Below are 7,626 nucleotides of genomic sequence, written 5' to 3' on the forward strand. Positions count from 1 at the left end.
TGTGCTCCGAGTCTTGTCTAAATGTTTAGTGTAAAGCACTGAATTGCCTTGTTGAAATAGGCTATGAAAAGAAAACTTGCCTTGCTGATTGGTACAGTAGAATAATTACATATATTTCCAGCTTTGTTTGGCTCATTGCAGGACATCAATGAGCTGTTTCTTAAGGTGCTTATGTATTGTTTAAGACCAGGAACAAATAGAGCGTTGTAGTCCCGCTCCTGACGAGCGGCACGGAAGACAATTTTCAATTACATTCATTTTTCCCATAGATGTTTCATAAAGTATTTATTTAAAGACCTGTAAGCCTCGGTCAGACAATAGAGTGTCTGTCTATAGGGCCCTTGTTATTGCTTATAGTAACAGGAAAGTAAGCATAGCAACCAACAGCTATACAATAACAATTCATCTTCTTCTGATTCAACAATACTGATTGGCGTGCAGCTATACGAAGACATAAACAAAACAGTCAGTAATGAGGAGTCTTATTTAGCAACAAGAGATATTTCAAACATACCTTCATGTGAGTGGTTTGCTGCAAGTCCCCAAAGACACATTTACTACCAAGTTAACTTGAAGAAACTGGGGAAACTGAATCCTGTTTGAGGCTTTCAATGGAATTCATAGAGAAGAAGAATGAAACGGCAACCTGAGAAAAGGATTGCCGTTTCAGGGCGTTTATGATCTGCTCATACTTCTGGTGACATTTTACCCCAAACACATTTATATCACTTTGCTCAGATTTCTCAGTTGATAAATGTAGAGAGAAAGGGGAGGTGTGGGGGGGGTGTAAAGGGTGAAGGAAACATACAAAAGTGCCGCCGCTCGAATAAATAGCAGTCAGTCATTTCTCCAGAGTTATCTCTCATAAGATATGTGACCGGGTCTGGCAAATAGGCCCTCATCTCGACCAGAGTAATTTTTCAGTTTTTTACAGATTATTAAAGTACAGAATGTAAGCTTTCATATGATATATCATTCAATGAAATTGTGCCGTTTTACCCAAAGCTGAGAAAATCCCCTTTGAATGTTCACAACATTTCAACACCTAGAGCTGGCTAGCCTACTTTGACTTATAAATGTATACATTTAATTTGCCCAAATCAATAATCTGTTGGAATGAAAACCTTCTTCAACATTCAAACTGTGTTAATATGAAAATAAAAAAAATAAATCAAGTTTATTTTAGATAAAGTTTATTTTAGATCATTATAGGCGAGATGAGGACCATTTTGCTAGACCTGGTCACATATTGTTTTTCCTGACGGACAAAGGTTTTCAGGGTCAAAGTAAGCAGATGCAAAGCTATTCAAATCTGAAGAGGCTGAGCAACACAAAGAGCTTAACAATCTTTTCAGAAAGAATATAAATCTTTGTGATGCTGCAAATGTTTACCCCCGTGTCTAACTGAAGGCTTTGTACACAAGCCAGTAATCAGACAAGAGACAAGAGAGAGTGCATGTACTGTCGGCACATGGGTGAGCCGCAGGCACTCACTAATGAAGTATGCATATACACTGCAGCCTTCATCACCATTCCACTGAGAATCTATGTCCGTCTAGCATGGAGGTGAAACAGTTCAATTAAACACATTACTCCATTTTGCCTCCTCTCAGAACAAAGCCGCAGCTCCTTTATTCAACTCGTTGTTTTGGGTTTCTAGAATAACATTAAAAGTTGACACTGCAAACGAGAAGGTTTATGTAGGGATGGCAAACTGCAGAAAGACGGCACATACAGTATTGTACTGTGTGTGACCTCCATTGATCATCACCTGTACTCATATTATGTTTACATTCATTCCAACTCCAATACCGTAATATGCTTAACACTTTTGGTGTCATTATAGGCGACAATTCATAAATGGACTAGGCCGTCATACAAAGCCAAAATAAAATGTAACAAAAATATATGGGTTTAAAAGTGTTTCAGCTGCATGGTCACCCAAGTGATACTACACTAATTGTATATCTGTTCTTCTTTGTAGGTCAGTGTAGCTTACCTGTATAAACTGTATGCTGGTAGAATAGCAGATCCAACATGTTGTGAGCTTTACTTGTAGAATGTAGATTGACTATTTTTGAGCGGTGCCTAACCCCTCCAATGACTGGCCGCGTCTGTCCGTCCGTCCGTCCGTCCGTCCGTCCGTCCGTCCGTCCGCCCGTCCGTCAGACAGACAGACAGCTGCAGTGACTTAAAGTGGCACTGCTGAGCAGCCAATGGGCCATTCACACTGAGCATAGCCTGAGCTAACGTGTTAGCTCAGGTTAGGTTTCTGGTCTAGAGGGGCGGGTCGCTGCAGAGATTTGCGCACTGAGCACTACAGTATGCACATAGTCTCACGTTGCCAGACTGTTGCCTCTCACATTTCCAAATGCTTCCATCATATAGTCTGGAGCAACGGAAGTTCTATCATGAGTAAAATATGAAGCGGAAGTGGAGCCTCCTCCCTATACTTCCATTTCGTCTTTACAGTCGCGCAAATGTATCCTAATATAAATAGAAATCATCTATAACTTGCTGCTTAGCAGAAAAGGAAATTAAAATATATTTTCGTGAACGAAAATGGCAGCTTCCTTTTCGGGAGGTGAAGTTCCAGACTCTATATACTGTAGCATTCGGAGATTGTGAAATAGTTGTCTGGCTACGTGAGACTAGTATGCACGTGACATCATCAAACCCGGAAGTTATGCCGGAATGTCTACTGAGTGGCAAAAAAAAATACTTTCTGGCCTTGACAGTCCATACATCCAAACAGAAAAGTCCTATCTGTCCTATTGTTAATTGAACAACGTTAAACAACGTTAAAGTCACTTTGCCACTCGATTTGCCACTCACTTTATGCATGTGCATATCCTCTATATAACAGCAGGCAGTCAGCAGTGAACTGAGCCTGTACCGCTCAGTTCACACGGGTGTGATTTTTTGTATAAATGAGGTGCAAGTGGTTACAGCCATACAGATGTATTCCTTTTCTATCAAGTATCCTCTAAATTCAGCTCATGTACCAAAGTGCAAAAACACATGCAGGGCATATAGAGTGCATATAATTCACTCTGACAAGGAGGACACTACAGGAGCAGTGACTTGCAACATCTAGCAATGGTTTAGGTTTTCCCAGCACAACATGCGAAACACACACACACACACACACACACACACACACACACACACACGCACACAGAATGCCTCAGGGACGTGCTACGCAATGACTACAAAATGATTTTGCGCTGTATGCTGTGCAAAAAACCCTGTGTGTGCGTGTGTGTGTGTGTGCGCCTGCGTGCGTGTGTGTGTGCTCCTGCAAGTTTGATTCTGGTTCTCGATGTGTGTGTAGTGATGCCAGCGGTCACACCAGGCCTTCAAAGGCAACTTCCTGTGAGGATTGGGAGGATATTGTGTGTGTGCACTGCCTGATAGCCCTGCAGGCCCTGCAAACATCCCTATGCACTCCCCTGTACAGTACAGGCACACTGCATGCTGGGAGAAAACTCTAGAAGAGACAAAAACTAAACAAAACTAAAACACATTCAACCACATGATCCCTATAGCATCTCTAAACTAAAACACATTCAACCACATGATCCCTATAGCATCTCTAAACAAACACATTCAACCACATGATCCATATAGCATCTCTAAACTAAAACACATTCAACCACATGATCCATATAGCATCTCTAAACTAAAACACATTCAACCACATGATCCATATAGCATCTCTAAACTAAAACACATTCAACCACATGATCCCTATAGCATCTCTGAAATAAAACACATTCAACCACATGATCCCTATAGCATCTCTGAAATAAAACACATTCAACCTTATTCATATGCAATAATTACATTCTCAAAATGTCACAGCCTTTATTTATAATAAACAATATAGAAGTTGCTGCCCATAGAGAACAGCTATTGATGTTGTACTGTTACGGTCACTAATGAGAATTCATGTTTCATTTGTGTCATGTTTTCAATAGAGTTCATACTAGGACTACCTATGGAATAAACAAAGCTCTGTCTGTGTCTCCTGTTGGCGCAGGATTCATTCTCAGAAAGCAGCATAAATTGAGTAAAATAACCACATGTGAGGATGGCTTCTGAAACTAAATGTGCTAGTTTTGCCTCTTGAATGTTCTCCCTCGTAATGGTTTAAAAAATTCCAGCAATGGGTTTAAAGCAGGCGCCAATGTGAATTATAGAATTGATTGTTTTATGTGGTCGGCCCTTTATCACCAACCCCCCTCTCGCTGGCCCCATCGCTTACATCCAGCAGCACTTTTAAATAATCAATACACCTTGTGGTCTGATGCATTCTACATGCTGTAGTCCTTGGCGGCGCGAAGAAGATGAAGGCTTATTTTGGGACTTTGAGCTGCAGAAGAAAAGATTAGAGGGCTTTCACCGGCTTGCAGAGGCTCCACCCATACACGTAATATGAACATTTATTATGAGAGCACGCGCACACACACACACACACACACACACACACACACACACACACACACACACACACACACACACACACACACACACACACACACACACACACACACACACACACACACACACACACACACAGGTCTGAATAATTCCACGAGTGGCGGCATCAGCACCTGCTGCAGCTCCCCTCTTCCCCACAACGCCAAAGATCCAGTTGAAACCTGATGCATGCATGCACACTCAGAGAGAGAGAGAGAGAGAGAGAGAGAGAGAGAGAGAGAATTGCTGTCAGGCAGAATCTTCTTATCTCCATATTTGAACTTTTTGTGTTTTAATTCATAAATGAAACTAAAAGACCAATAATACTCTCCATTAATGCATCCACACTTCATAGCACATTACAACATTAGCACAACATTAATGTCAACAAGGCTGTGGTTTGGCACCCAGTGGCTTAGTGCATGGGTTCTCAACGTTTTTGGCCGGGGACCCCCGGAAATGCTTTGGCAATGTCTCGGGACCCCCGCCCCGCCCCCTCCCGACCCCCAATATAAATTGACTGCTACAATAACCTTAACCCATTTTGGGCGGGAACCCCTTTTGGTGTTTTAAGCATTATGTTATAATTTAGCTATTGAAAAATAGCAGATCTACAAGCTCATAGCGCGCCACCGAGTGGCGCGCTACGAGCTTGTAGATCTGCTATTTTTGAAAAATCGTGAAAATAAAATTTAAAATTTTAATTTTTTGGAAAATAATTTGGGGACCCCCCAAAATAATTTGGCGACCCCTCGAGGGGGCGCGACCCATGGGTTGAGAACCCCTGGCTTAGTGGTCCAGGGGCATGCCACATAAGGCTCTGGCCTGACAGCGCGTTGGTCGCGTTCTCTTTCCTGTCAATCTTCACTTGAAACTATCAATAAAGGCAGAAAAGCCAAAAACAAATCTAAAAGAGAAAAAAAAATAAAAAAACAAGGCTGTGGTTTAAGACAAAACTTCTACTAAATCGAGTCCCCCACATCTGATCAAGCATCCCTATTTTGGGCATGTCATAGCTGTTGAAACGGGTTGTGAAAATAGTGCTTAAAGGGATATTTCACTTTCAAAAAAACTTTCATTTTGACGTCTACTCAGGCTTATGTGAACACCCCGGGCAGTTCTTAAGTTGCTTGATTCAGTAATTAGATATTTGATATTCATTTTAGCTGCCCCACCCCCTTCCTATACAAACCCATTATAACTTAAAACTCCATTTTAACCATGATAAAATTATGATATTCATCGAAAACACCCAACCTATTTTCTGATGACTGATAATGTCCTTCTAATATAGGGGACCGTGGATTGTCATTTACTGTTTCTTTATTTTTAATATATATTTTTTATTTTGTGAGGAGGAGCTGCAGCTGGAGGAGCAGCTGGAGGAGCTAGGCAGCAGGAGGTTCTTTTCCAAAATAATTATTAAAAATAAAAGTTTTTGACAAACCACGCCCCCTCACGTATTAGAAGGACATTATCAGTCAACAGAAAAAAGTTTAGGTGGTTTTGATGAATCTATCATGGTTAAAATGGAGTTTTAAGTTATAATGGGTTTGTATAGGAAGGGGGTGGGGCAGTTCAAATTAATATCAAATATCTAATTACTGACTGAAGCAACTTAAGAACTGCCCGGGGTGTTCACATAAGCCTGAGTAGACGTCAAAATGACCAAAAGTTTTTTTGAAAGTGAAATATCCCTTTAAAGTCGTGTACAGGGTACAGGACTTTAAAGGTGTGTGTGTGTGTGTGTGTGTGTGTGTGTGTGTGTGCGCGACTATGCATAGGCCTAGATGTGTTTCTTACCTTTTCCTGCAGCTGCAAACAGCAAAGCCAACAAAGCCTTTCCACCGAGAGAAGTGCCACTATAGTCTGGATGTCATGTCCACATGCTGAGCTCTGTGCCGTTACTGTACTCTAGTCTTGTTTTTGAGGCCCAGACTTTGAACTCTGAAGTCCAGGGATATAATTATGATGCTTCATAAAACACAAGAGCCATGAGGTGAATGTGTAAATGTCTCTATGTGTAGCTGCCCTCGATGTAAAGAATAGAGTGGATTGGTTTCAACGGGTGTTTTTATTTTGCATGGATCGAACACTGTGAAAACTATGAAAAAATAGAGAATAAATACTTTTACAAACATATCAAACATTTCATAGTTTCATTCAACAATAAAAGCAGTGCATTTGATTTAATCACTTTAGTACAATTCATCAATAAAATACTTTATAGTTGATTATAATTCAGTGATTCAATTCATTAACATAGAAACCCAAGCAGACATAAAGCAAAATGCACCATAACCAAAGTATCATAGACCCAAACAAAACAAAGTAATTAAGCCCAACGTAAATAACTGAAAACCCAAACAAACAGAATCCTATACCTTGCTCCAGCTATCGAGGGGCTAACAAGCTGTTTGAATGTCACCTGTAACCGTCATTCACCGTCACCCATCATAATTGTTGCATGTCAACACTGATTACAGCAGGCACTGTGGAAAATATAAACTGCTCAGTACACTGAAGCTACACATGTCTGGGTTCAACATTTACCGAAATAATGTGTGAGGCATTTCCAACAAACATACCGTGTTGCTCTGCTAGGTATACACACACGCTGTCATCTTTTTTTGATGAATTGAACATTGTGGACCCTATTGGAAACAAGTGTAATGCTTAATTGGGTCGTCCACTCACAGTTAACAGCCTTTGTATTGAGTTTGTGCTTGAAATGTACTGTAATTCTGCAAACTGTTAATACATTTTTCAATCAATCAATCAATCAATATCTCCTGTCACTGACTGAGTGTGAATGAATGGGGGTGAGTGAAGCGAGCTGGTTCACATAGTGCTAACAGTGCATTGTTCTCAAACTTGTTTATGGCAAGGACACCCAAATGAACACAGCCATAGCCCACAGACCCCCATCTGAAAAGATATGCCGGGGTCCCCCATAACACACTTTTACAGGTACATAGCAGTGTATAGCAGTGATTGTCAACCATTGCGATTTGATATGCATTATTAGACCACGCCACGGACCCTCATTTGATACCGTTTTGATTTCGAAGACCCCCTACATGTACGCTGTAGTATCGAGCGTGCAAACGGAACCAAATGGACCCGTAACGTCGTATAAGGGTC

Source organism: Electrona antarctica, assembly GCF_951216825.1.
Source record: "Electrona antarctica genome assembly, chromosome: 9".
NCBI lineage: Eukaryota > Metazoa > Chordata > Actinopteri > Myctophiformes > Myctophidae > Electrona > Electrona antarctica.